The sequence below is a fragment of the Ctenocephalides felis genome, unplaced genomic scaffold, assembly GCF_003426905.1.
Source record: "Ctenocephalides felis isolate EL2017-DRISC unplaced genomic scaffold, ASM342690v1 CF-g0.4_SCAFFOLD_01886, whole genome shotgun sequence".
Classification (NCBI taxonomy): Eukaryota; Metazoa; Arthropoda; class Insecta; order Siphonaptera; family Pulicidae; genus Ctenocephalides; species Ctenocephalides felis.
This window is the reverse complement of record NW_020538040.1, coordinates 132,016,194-132,030,447: the sequence shown is the minus strand read 5'-3', so window position 1 is coordinate 132,030,447 and position 14,254 is coordinate 132,016,194. Positions and strand designations below refer to the sequence as shown.

Below are 14,254 nucleotides of genomic sequence, written 5' to 3'. Positions count from 1 at the left end.
ACATTTTACTTGTATTGACAAGATGAACAGCTCATTAAATTTTCATGAAGGCAGGTCTAGCGGTTTTGGAGATCTAGTAAAATAAGTAAAAAAAAGCCATTTGTCGGTCAAAAATTATCATTAGACATACGCACATAAAATTATCAGATATTTTATAGAGATTTTAACAATAAGTATAAATTTTGTTTACATTCCTGTGGGTTCCTTACCAATGTTCATACGTTAGACGGCGACGCGGCGCTTACGCGCTTTGATATTTCGTCTCTATGCAGTTAAAGCAGTACGATTGCTTTGAAAAAAAGTTCAGAACTTCCAAAATATTTCAAAATAAAGAAAACATTTTTTTTCAAAAAGTTTTTTTTTCCAAAACAAATAATTTCTTTCAAAAATTAATAGTTTCTCAAAAATCCGATTTTGTCAAAGTAATTTTTTTTTCAAAAATGTTAATCTTTTTTAAAAAAATATATTTTGGTAGGGAAGTTCCAGCAGTTTGCCTTAAGACACGATGTCATGCGCCCCACTAGTCTATTATTTTATTAGACGTAACTAGCGGCGCAATGTACCGTTTTTTTCCCGTTTCTCTCTCATTAACGAGACAACATAAACCATTTTGTCGAAACTGAAAATAAATTTGAAAATCAACTGGTTAACTGGTTGTCCAACGAAATAAAAATTCTTTCATTCTAGTATTTTTTTATGAACTTATCTTTTGTAGGTTGAGATTTTTGTTAATAATTCATTCCATATATGTAATTATTTATATATTGATTCAAAATTACCTTTAATAATTATAACATAACATGATAAATATTACGTATATATAACTAATAAAATAAACAAAATACCGATAAATACTTTGAAATGGTGTTTAGGATGACTATAATAAAACTGTTTGTTTGAGATATCAATTGAATATATCCTATACAAATTTCTTTAAAGAAAATCTTCAATGCTAAATTAAGCACATGGCCGAGCGTACGTTCCTTGAAAAATTCTATATCTGGCGCCATTGAGAATTACTAGTTTTATAATCGCTTATTGTTAGGTAAAATATAATAAAACTTTTCGGGATGACTATAATAAAACTGTTTGTTTGAGATATCAATTGAATATATCCTATACAAATTTCTTTAAAGAAAATCTTCAATGCTAAATTATGCAGATGGCCGGGCGTACGCTCCTTGGATAATCCTATATCTGGCATTAGTATTTTGGTAATAGTTAAATACATCATAAAATTCATTTTGCGTTTTTTTTTGTAACAATGTTCTTCTTCGTGGAATTATCAATTTTTGTTGTTATGATTATTTTTATAGATAAAGGGTTGAAAGACTTCAGAAAATGATAAAAATTTTGTAAATTTTTATGTACAAACGAATACTTGTCTTGGCCTTGTATATAATCCGCCCCTTGAAAGTTTTTGCTCGCGAGTATAAGTTTGGAGATACATGAAGCAAAATCAGTTTGAAAGTGTTTGATGATTTGGCTTTTTTATCTACATTTTAAATTTTATATTTTGTATTTTTACGCAGAGTGTTACTATTGTTTCGGTATAAGTTAAATAAGTTGAATTTTGTTATAAGTTAAAAAGTTAAACTTTGTTATAAGTAGAATAAGTTAAATTTTGTTATAAGTAAAATAATTTAATAGTGTGAGTTCAAATAATTATCAAATAGTTCAGTACAATGCATAATTCTAGTAGTGATAATGTGTCAGATGTTGACAAATCCTCCGCAAGAAAGAGAAAAGTAGTGAGATACGAGCAAAAATTTATTGATTCTTGGCTCACTGACAAAAACTTTAGTGGATGGCTTACAAAAAGTAAAAAAGGGAACACATATTTTTACTGCTCTGCATGCGACTGTGATCGTAAATGCGGAATTCAAGAATTAACGCGACACAAAAATTCGTCAAAACATCTAGAAAGCAGTAAAAAAATACAAAAGCATCATCATCAAAATCAATGGAACCAAAGCAAATGACAAAAACGGGCGAAATTAAATTAGCATGTTTTATTGCAGAACATAATCTTGGATTTAATGTTGCCTCACATCTGACTAATTTGGTAAAATCGATGTGTCCGGATTCAAAAATTGCAGAACATTTGTCTATGAGCCGAACAAAAGCAAGATCTGTTATAGTAAATGTGACTGGAAAAACCTCTGAAGAAAACTTGATGAAAAAGTGAAGAGAAAATGAATTTGCATTGCTGGTTGATGAGCACTGATAAGTCGGCCATCAAGCATTTAGCTTTAATAACCGGGATAGTCAATGTAAATTATGAAGTAGAAGATAAATTTCTACCTTTCATTGCAATCACCGACGGCTCAGCAAAAGCTTTGCATGCAAAAATTCCATATAAAAAAAAAATTTAGGATTTGCGTCTAATGGTGCTAATGTCATGTTTGGGGCTAATAACTCATTTGTCACTTATTTGAAGAATGACATTCCAAATCTTTTCACAATGAAGTGTATATGCCATTCATTTGCGCTTTGTGCATCCCACGCATGTGAAAAATTACCGAGGGGTTTTGAAGATTTTTGCCGTGAAGTTTTCATCCATATTCAAAATTCACCTAAACGCATTGGCGATTTTAAAACTTTTCGGGCATTTACAAATTGGATAAAATATAATTAATTATGTCGCCATCTAACGGTGTGCTTTACAAATAAACAAAATCTGGTAGGGGGGCTTTTGACCCGCCATTTTGAGCTTTTAATTTTATTCTTTTTATTATGTAAAATATAGTTGTTAAAAGTACATGGCTAAGACAACATCGACGTTTCATTTGATTTTATTATACATTTTGGTCCATCGACACGGATCCAGTCATTAAAAATTACAGTCCACACTTTACAATTAAATATACGCGAGTTCGTCTAAAAATAATGCCAAACAAAGCTCTACGTGAATGAAGACCCGGGAACCTGAGAAGCCGCCATTAAAGCTTGGAAGCGTCACTGGAATTGGAACAAAAAAACTAAAGATCACAATTGGAAATACAAGTAAGTCCACAATTAGTCTGAAACCATTTCAAAATTGCTTAGTATTATTGTTTGTAAGGTTTAGTCTATGTACGGTATACTTTGTCATTGTGGTTATTTAATAAATCGGGATAGGGATTAGGAACATATTCCTATTATATATCAATATAATTTTCCCATTACATACAAAAACTACTGATTTAAACAAATTGCGGTAGCAAATTTATATATATATATATATATATATATATATATATATATATAAACTGTCGTATATTTTACACGTGCGTTTCTTGTAAAATTTAAAATGGCGCACATTGAGTCGCTCAAACAACAAAGGGCTCGGTTAACAAAATCCATCGCGCTTACTCAAAATTTTATTAATAACTTTCAAGAAGGAGATAGCAAACATGGCTTAATTCTCATTGTCAGAAAAAAGAAATTAGTAGAGATTCTTCAAAGTTTAGAAGAAAATTTACTCAAAAGAGTATAAGGAGTTATTTGATTTACATTTTGAATGTCAGCTCAAATCTAAGATATTTTAGAAAGTAGCATTAATGAAAATAAACCAAATACAGATTTAAAACATAGGCAAGTTAACATCAAACTTTCAGACACAAATTTACCAAAGTTTAGTGGAAATTATTTGGAATGGAATTCATTCATAGATATCTACAATTCACTTATACACAACAATGAGCAATTATCAGACGTTCAAAAACTTCATTATTTAAAAGGGACATTACAATTACCAGCATCTGACTTAATAACAAATCTTTCAATGACCAATGAAAATTACAACACGGCATATAACTTACTGCAAGATAGATATAACAATAAATATTTGATAATTACATCACACCTACAATCACTAAATGATATAAAACCTATATTAAGAGGATCACACGAGAATCTACAATTATTTTTGAACCAAGCTAGACAACAAACACAGTCACTAGCAACTATTCATCAAGACGCAGTTTACTAGGACATAATTTTAGTTTTTCAGCTCACTAATAAATTAGATCATCATACTCATTGGGGTCTATCACAGCAAGAAGGAGAGCTGCCTACATTAAATAAATTTCTTGAAACCAGGTCGTGTGCGTTGGAAACAGCAACCAAGACTGGTAAGATAGAACATTCCGGAGCAAAAATCAAATCAGTAAATATAGTGTCTCAAGATAAACAGTACAAACAAATATATTGTGAATTGTCATCATGTATATAATTGCTTCAAATTTAAGAAACTACCAATAACACAACGGCAGGAAATATTAAAACTTAATCTCCATTGCGAGAAAAGCTTAGAACCTGCACACTTACTCAATAAATGTAAATTCAGTCAGAATATGCCACAAGGAGCATCACACAATGATGCATGTATATAAGGAAGAGTCCACCTCAGCGGAAAGAAGAGTCAGTGAAGCTACGCAAAAGGTACTATTTTCACAAGAGTCTAATTCTATAAGCGTTTTGCTAGCAACTGCAATCATCAAAATTCAAAACATTCAAGTGGAGCTTTGTGAAGCAAGAGCACTATTAGATAGTGGCTCACAGACCAACCTGGTCACAAAAGATCTAGCAGAAAGACTGCAGCTCCCACAATTTAATTCCCGAAACACTCTGAGTGTATTACAGGGAAAGTCATTAGGAGTATATAAATCATCTAAAATCAAGATACATTCAATTAATAGTTCATATTGCAGATCAATAAACTGTATGGTGATAGATAAAATTACAACAAATTTACCTGCACACAGTATTGATACAAATAAGTGGAAAATTCCAAATAATATAAAATTAGCAGATCCATCATTTTCAAATTCTGGACCAGTAGACATATTAATCGGAGCAGAATTATTCTTCGAGATCATACAAGGTAGTATATAACTAGGCTATAAACTTCCTAAGTTGAAAAAAAAAACAAGCTTGGATGGATGCTTTCAGGACCATATAAGGAGCCATCAGTGCAACAAAGTTATGTAGGATTCATTTCCAATGATCAATTAAATTGCCAAATAACAAAGTTTTGGCAAATTGAAGAAATAGACAGCAGTTCTCCAATGCAGGATTCAAACAAAATCTGTGAAGACCACTTTTTAAAAACAATTCACCGACATGAAAATGGAAGATATGAGGTGAGGCTACCATTTATTAAAAATAGAAAGTCAGAACTCGGAGAGTCATTCCATCTAGCCAAGTCACGCCTGTTAAACCTTGAAAGACGCTTTAAAATAGATAAAAAAAACTTTTGAATAAATATGCAGAGTTTATGGAAGATTATATTCGATTAGGCCACGCGCAAGAAACTACAGTGATACAACATTCAACTCAAGAAAATCCAGTTTATTTTATTCCACATCACCCCGTTATAAAAGAATATGGTACAACCAAGTTGCGGGTAGTATTTGATGCTTCGGCTAAAACATTTAATAATATATCATTAAATGACATCTTACATGAACCTGAGCTACAGCAAGAACTAATATCAATACTAATTAGGTTTCGATGCTGGAAGTATGTTTTTATAACAGACATTACAAAAATGTACATGCAAATAAAAGATGCTGTAAAAGATTTTGTGGAGACATGACCCCAAGGAGGACATTCGTTGTTATAAATTAACAACAGTAACCTATGGCACATCTTCGGCACCCTATTTAGCAATTCGTGTTTTGAATAAATTAGCAGAGGATAAAGAAAGCAGTACGCCAGTAGATATTATTGGATATTATTAAACAAGACTGCTATGTAGACGATATAATTACAGGAGCAAACTCCATAGCAGATCTTCATATTAAATCTGATCAACTTGTGACAATTGTGGGCCAAGCCGCGGAGGATTTTCTCTACACAAGTGGTCCAGCAATAACCAAGAATTTTTAAACACAATTGCACAAGAAAATCAAGAATTGGAAAATACGTGCTTCATTGATAAAACTGGAATAATTAAAGCATTGGGATTATTATGGAACCCGACAGAAGATATTTTCAAGGCAACCATTCCATCAGCATTCCAAAGGACTGTTACAAAAAGAGCCATTTTATCAGCCATATCCCAAATCTTCGACCCAATGGGACTTATAGCACCAGTCGTAGTCAAGGCGAAGATGATAATGCAAAAGATATGGAAACAGAAGACTGATTGGGATGAAGAAGTTCCAGCAACAATTAAAGAAGAGTGGAAAATACTTCAAGATCAGTTCACTGGTCTAAAAGAAATAAAGATTCAGCGTTATATATTCAACCCAGAACCAATAGAACAAATTGAGTGCCATAAATTCGCCGATGCATCAATGGCAGCATATGGAGCATGCATCTATGTTTGGGCAGTATATAACAATTATTCTGTATCAACAAGGCTATTAACTGCCAAATCAAAAGTAGCACCAATTAAGAATGTGACTCTGCCACGACTAGAACTATGTGCAGCATTACTATTAGCTAGGCTTTATAAGCACATAAGTAAGGTAATCAATATACATTTTGACAAAACGTTTATGTGGAGTGATTCGACCATTGTTTTGGGATAGATGAAAACTGATCCCAGCAAGCTAAAAATGTTTGTTAGTAACAGAGTTCAGGAGATCCAGGGAACAACATCCGGAATAATATGGAGTCATGTATCTTCACAGTACAATGCAGCAGACATAGTTTCGAGAGGAGCCACTTCTCAGGAAATAATTGATAATAGATTATGGTGGTTTGGTCCAACATGGTTGTTATCAAATTCAGAATGGCCCACCAATAAGTATGAAGAATTGCCAGTAGAAGCTATGCCAGAACTAAAAGTTCTGCAAATAAACCAGTCAAATATAACATCAGAAAACATATACTCAAAATATTCAAGTTTTAATAAATTAATTAGAGTTATTGCATATTGTTTGAGATTTAACTTAAAATTAAAATATCGTCATAATAAAGCACCAGAAAATTAGAATATGCTCACAGTGCGATAATCAAATTAGCACAAAGAGAAGAGTTTAATCAAATTATTCATGAATTAGAAAGTAATAGGTACACAGGATTGAACACAAGTTTAGAATTAAAAGGATCAGAATTTAAACACCCATTTATTGATTCTGAAGGAATATAGAGAGTGGGTGGTAGAATAGACCAGTCAAATCTTACATTTTCACATAATCGGATTACATATTTAATAATAAAACAAGAACATGAACTTTACTTCATGCAGGTACTCAGGCAGTATTGATGAATATAAAAAGAAAATACTGGCCAATAAATGCAAGAAATCAAATTAAGTGTATCATTAGAGAATGCATCAAATGTAAAAGATTTTGAGCTGAGAAATTACAACAATTAATGGGATCGTTACCCAGAGATAGGGTTATACGTCAACGACCATTTTTGTCAATTGGAATTGATTATGCAGGACCTGTTCTAATACGATCTAGTCGTTTAAGAAAGGCTCCTAAAACTAAAGCATATATTGTCATATACATATGTATGACAACTAAAGCTATACATTTGGATTTGATCACGGAGCTCTCAACAAAATCATTTTTGGATTCATTAAAGCGTTTTGTTTCACGCAGAGGTGTATGTTCTACAATCCATAGTGACAATGGAACATACTTTGTTGGAGCTAGTAGACAATTGAATGAACTCTATAAATTTTTTAAACTAGAAATAAACAGAAAAAAACATTATTGAATGTGTAGTAAATATGGGTATCACATGGAAATTTATACCTACCCATGCTCCACACTTTGGAGGGAAGTAATATCAAGTCTATGAAACATTACTCACATAGAGTTATCAGATCCACATGTTTGACATATGAAGAATATTTGACTTTATTAATACAGGTGGAAGCCATATTAAATTCCAGACCATTAATCTCATTAAGTGATGACAGCACCGATACTATATATTTAAGTCAAGGTAATTTTCTAATTGGAGACCTTATGACTGCCATCCCTGAACCAATAAATGACAAAGTTATTACCAATAGATTAAGCATACACAAGCAAATTACAGCAATGCGAGATCGGTTTTGGCTTTTGTGGTCAAAGGCCTATCTCTCAGAACTATAGAGGCGTACAAAATGGAGTTCGGGCACCAGCAATCTAGAAGTGGACACAGTAGTATTAATTCAGGAAGACCATGTACCACCAATGAACTGGCCATTAGGACGAGTAACCCATGTACATCCAGGCAAAGATGGTAAAGTTCGAGTCGCAACTATGAGGACTATGAAGGGCTCTTATATGCGACGGTGTGCTTTACAAATAACCAAAATCTGGTAGCGGGGCTTTTGACACGCCATTTTGAGCTTTTAATTTTATTCTTTTTATTATGTAAAAGTAGTTGTTAAAATACATGGCTAAGACAACATCAACGTTTCATTTGAGTTTATTATCACAAATATTAAACCGCATAAAATATTACACCCTGCACAAACCAGATGGTTATCATTAAACGATGTTGTGAAGCGATTGCTGGAACAACTTCCAGCGATAAAATTATATTTTCAACCTGCTGTCTTTACGGATCGTCTTTTTTCTGCACAAAGTATATTGACAAAAGCCATGGAACCGACAACAGAATTATATTTGGAATTCCTGCGATTTGCTCTACGAATGTTCGTGAATTTGAATAAAGAAATGCAGGCAGAAAAGCCAAAGTTGTACGTTTTATATGATCAGATATTTACAGCATATGCGACAATTTTGGAATGCTTTATTCAACCGAAATATTTGGAATGTTCAAAAGAAGAGTTGAATATGGTAAAAAATATTACAAATGCCAAACAACAAAAAGTATTAAGTGTGGATATAAACGATTTGCGAATGCATTTACCTTTATTATAAATATATGTTGGAGGAATGATTCCAAATATAATTCGGGTGAAAAGGGAGTCTGAAGAATTGGACGATGATCGAGTGCTGAATTTTTCACAAAGTGTAAGGAGTTTTACATTGAGGCAGCAATCCAAATAAAGCAGAGATTTCCTTTTCACGATAAAGAACAACAAGCACCAAAATGTTTGCAGATGTTAAATCCACAAGTTATTTTGAATACTGATTTGAGAAAAAATTTCACATCAATTTCGGAACTGTTATATTATTTTCCAAATATTTGCCCAAATAATATAACAGAACTAGATAGAGAATGGAGGACTCTTAGAAATATGAATTTTGATATCGAATAGACTGAGACACCCAGTACAGAGCAATTTTGGAGACACGTATCGAAATTAAAAAAAAGGCGGTAGCTCTGGGATGTTTCCATTATTATCAATTTTAACAGGAAAACTTCTGTGGTTGCCGCACAGTACCGCGACGGTGGAACGCTTGTTTTCAAGCATAAATATCATGAAAACAAAGCTAAGAAATATATTATCAACTATGACTATTAAAGGCACTTTACACACAAAGTCAGAAATTGAAAATTGTTATGAATCACAAGCGATCATTTAAGTAAGTTTAATCAGAAGCTGTATGAGTTCCAAAATAAAGATGAAGCGGAATATCAAGAAGACATTGACATTGAAATTGAGATGTCGGAGAGTTAAAAATGAATTTCCTACAAGAATATTATTTTTCTAAAATTTTATATCAATTATTATATCCTTATGACTCTTGATACTCTTATACATTTAATGTTATGAAAATGCATATTTATTTATTTTATATCATATATCTTTTTGACTCTTGATACTCTTATACAATTATGCTTATTCATATATGTTATGAAAATGCATATTTATTTATTTTATATCATATAATATATCTTTTTGACTCTTGATACTCTTATACAATTATGCTAATTTATCTATGTTATGAAAATGTATATTATGTTAATATTTAATAAAACTATGCTAATAACATGATTTTTCTAGTTTTTAATTACATTCTCAAAAATATTATATTCATTACCATCATTTAATAATAAAAATATAAAACTATAGATCTACAGTTTTTCAATATGACATTTGCAGTTTTCTACAGTTTTTTTCTTGGCGGTCCTGGCAACACTGTCTAGAAGCCACTTCTAAAAACGATAGAATTTTCCCGGGTAATCTGGACACCCATATTGCTTTAACCGCGTTATCGGTCATTGAAGTCCCAGCTAAAGCCCGTAAATGACGCAGGAATTGAGATGGTGCCTTGTCTGCTAGGTCTACATTCGTCATCAATAACTGCATCTTTGTCTTTTTCGAAATGCGTGATCTTGTTATTAACGCTGTCTTTAATGTGGAGTAAGGCATCTCTTCAGGTTCATTAATTATTAAGTCCCTGACTTCGGTTGAATGCAAATGCCTTCGCGACTAAGGCAAACCAAAGTTCCAAGTCGTTAGGGATGATATCTGGGATGCGTAATTTATGGCAAAGAACATGTCCTTTTTATTGCGGCATTATATTTTGATCTAACGTCAACGGTCACTACTTTCGGGAATTAATAAAATTACCGAATATAATGAGATTACCTTTTATTTCAGTAAAGAATTTTATAAATTCATTTGTAAATATATAACTGACAGACTACAGTTATTTGGAAAACAAAACTGTTGAAGTTTGTTACTAAACACTCTATGTCTACTCTATGTTTATGTATAATGCTTCTCTTTTGTTTTGTGTCAATCTACACTTGTTATGTTATCTATGATCGTTAATTTTGTAATGCATGTGATTAGAAAGAATATATAATCAGTCAGTCTGTTTTCATCCTTCTGCATGAACGGTTGTATTATTATTCACATAAACTTTTAACATAAATTCTACAAAAACCCCATGGATCATTTTAATTTATCACGGTGTTTACTTCATTTTGGCGCGACCTGCCAAACTCCCACACGGTAAAAAACCAAGGAGTTGCTTCGTTTGCACGAAAATGGCTAGTCTCCGAATTTGGTTTTCTCCGATAAGAAGTCATTCCAAATTGAGCGGTTTGTGAACAAACAAAATGATCGGGGTTTTTAGCCAAAGAGGCTAGCTGAAAATTTACACCTTTGATTGGCCATCAGAACCCAAGCGCCGGCGACGTTAATGGTGTGAACCACCGTAACGGTCGATGATCACTTTCCGCTTGTATTTATTGATCATGGGATCCAAATAATTGCCGAAATTATCGGAAAAGGCCTTAAAAGCAGTATTGAAGCTCTGGCTAGACAAATATTTCGGCCGCAGACCATGGACATTTCAACAGGACTCAGCAACATCGCACTCAGCACGCGTCAACTGAGAATGGCTTAGAAAAAAAAACGTTTCTCGCTTCATTTCCACCGCATGGTCATCAAAATCTCCGGATTTCAATTCGTTGGACTTTTGCGCCTGGGGCATTTTGGAGAGTAAGGTTTGCACTAAAAAATACCAAAGTATCGATCTTTTCAAGAAGGCGCTTCGCGGGCATTCGGCCAAAATACCCCAGAGCCACTTTCGTGTAGCGGGTTATGGCTTTGTCGGCCGTTTGAAGACCATAATTCGTGCTAAATGCGGCCAATTAGAACAAATCAAAACTGATTATAAAATTTTATGTTATTTCCGACATTTTTGCTTTTGAACAATAAAATTTAAACAAAAATGCAAAAAATATAGCGCTTTACTTTGTTGCATTACATATTAGCTATCCTATATATGAGTTTTATCAATTTTACTTTAATTCATGGAATTTTACTTAAAATTTTTCATACAAAATGGCAAAGAAGAAATACTTAATTTGTTTTCTATCTTTCGTCGCAGAATTTTGAAAATTATGTATAAGTTTAGTAGTATTATATACAATTATTCAAGAAGAATCTGAAAAACTGGAAACGTAATTAGTATTTTTTTAATTATCGTTTAAAACTATATAAGTCGAAAGACTAAAACGACTTGGAATGGATTATACCAGGTTTTCCATAGAAAGTGGATAAAACTCCCAGTTTGATTGTATCAACAAAATAAGGTCAAACGAATGAATGTTAATGAACCACCCAAACATCATGACCAAAAATTTACTAAAAAACCATCGAACGGCTCAGAAGAAAACGGTTCCTTTTTAATATCCTTTAGTAATCCTATAATATGTACAAATACTCGTAGGCTTTTTTTATGTTTTTCACATCAGGACTACATTTATAAGCTAAACATAACCAACATCGAATCGGATCACCGCTGGGAGACCTTTTGACCTTTTTCCTTATTTAATAAACCATTAAAATTATTGAATGTTGTTTATAACGATAGATTGTAATTCACAAATGTAAATAAAAAAAAACTTGCCAAAAAAGGTAGTAGTATTGTAATACTTTATTATCTAAAGCACTCATACAACACATCCTTACCCACTCAAAATAAAGTATATTTTTTTTAGATTCTCTAGAAATTGTTTAAAAATACCTTACTTTTTATTTATATTACAACGTTTACCGGGTCAGCTAGTAATATTATATATTCATTTACGGATCTTGATGTTTCATGGTTAGGCACTATAACTCAACATGCTAGTTGAATTCATTATCACGCGTCTGATAATTTCGCGCTTTAGCATATTTAAAAATCATATTTTTCAATCTTCCTGTTCAGAATTTATTATTTATATGTGACATGTTGGAGCAGTTTATTGTGAACACCCAAGAATAAATAACGTATTTCTAACGAGGTAATGTTATATCGAGGAATTATGTTTTTTTTACATTTTTTATTTACATTTGAAATCTATGTATTTTTAAAACTTGATTGATTATATTTATATTTACTTACTGTTCCTTAATTGTTGAATTTTCTTCATTGTTGAGACAGTATTTTTGTTTTCCAATTTCTCAACCGCTTGCTGAAAATATACTTGAAGTATATTTAAAATAATCACTGTCACTATTTATTGATAAAAGTTCGATGGTGAAAATGATCAAAATGCTTGTGCTTAAAAAATCTAAAGACTTATATGATATATAATTAAAGTTTTATTTTTAAACGGACTCATTATTATTGTATACAAAATGACTATCACACGAATGATTATCCGAATATCCTCTAGACACCGTGTTAATAAAATTGAAACATTATTTATTAATAAATTTGTGTTAGCAAACCAAGGGTTGATGGTTTCTTATTATTACTATTTTGCACTTATTTTTCTATTATTTTTCTACTGTTATTATTTGTAAAGCTGCCCGAGGCGGGTATCGAACCTGGGACCTTTGATTAAAATCTCATAACTTTAACCACTAATTGGTTGGAGAAGCCTCTTAAAAGTTTTTGATAAACAAAAGTTTCTCGATTAGATTTCTATTTTTTTCTCAAAAATATTCTTGCTGTATAATAGAAATTAAATATATTACTAAGCGTTAAAAAACAAAGATTGCATTTTATGTTTGATAGATATCCGTAACGGCGTATTTTTCACGAAATTCATTAAAATACAAGTGTAACAAATTCGGTAATCATTTTTTTACGCATATATAATCTGAAACATAAAAACGTATGATTTCTGTAATCTGGAACATAAATTCATAAGATTAATTATTATTATTAATTACAATAAGATTATAATGATTTTATTTCAATAAGTTTTTAAACGTATGTATTATTCAGGTATATAATATTTCGAAAAGAGTTTTGAATTGTGAATTAGTATGAATATGAACTAAAATACAATTAGATACAAGTAAATATCAATAACAAAATTGAAGATGACATCTTTAACTTCCCGTAGGGCTAGTTATAGTAATCGAAAAAAAAAATCGAAAATGAAATTTTTTATATAACTTTACGTTTCAGAGGTTTCTGAACATTTTAGCATACCTTAGAAAAATGGATGCATGTGTGTATGTGTGTGTGCTGATTAGTTTTTGGCATAGGTAGGTCTAGCCGTTACGAAGATACGGAGCAAAAAGTGCCAAAAACGGTAACTCAGTTTTTAGGAGAAAACGGAGCGTCCGATTTTAATAATTCAAAAACCATTTTACTTGTATTGACAGGATGCAAAACTGATTAAATTTTTGGAAAGGCAGGTCTTGCGGTTTCGAGATCTAGTAAAAAAGCAAAAGAAAATGCCATTTTGAGGTCAAAAATGATCATTAGACATATACACACCAAATTATCGGATATTTTATGGAGATTTTAATAATGTGTAACATTGTTTGTCTGTTAGACGGCGACGCGGCGCTTACGTGCTTCGATATTGCAGCTACAGCAGTGCGTCTCTATGCAGCTAAAAACATTGCGATTGCTTGGAAAAAAAGTTCAAACTTTCCAAAATATTTCAAACTAAAAAAAAACATTTTTTTCCCAAAAGTTTTTTTTTTCCAAATTTTTTTTTC

The 14,254-nt window shown here is 31.9% G+C and overlaps 1 protein-coding gene across 2 annotated transcripts in view; it reads left to right on the top strand.

The window, feature by feature from the left end:
• LOC113377343 (oxysterol-binding protein-related protein 11-like) overlaps nt 1–14,254 on the top strand; it is a 38,333-nt gene that overhangs the window by 8,105 nt on the left and 15,974 nt on the right. The window lies entirely within an intron of this gene.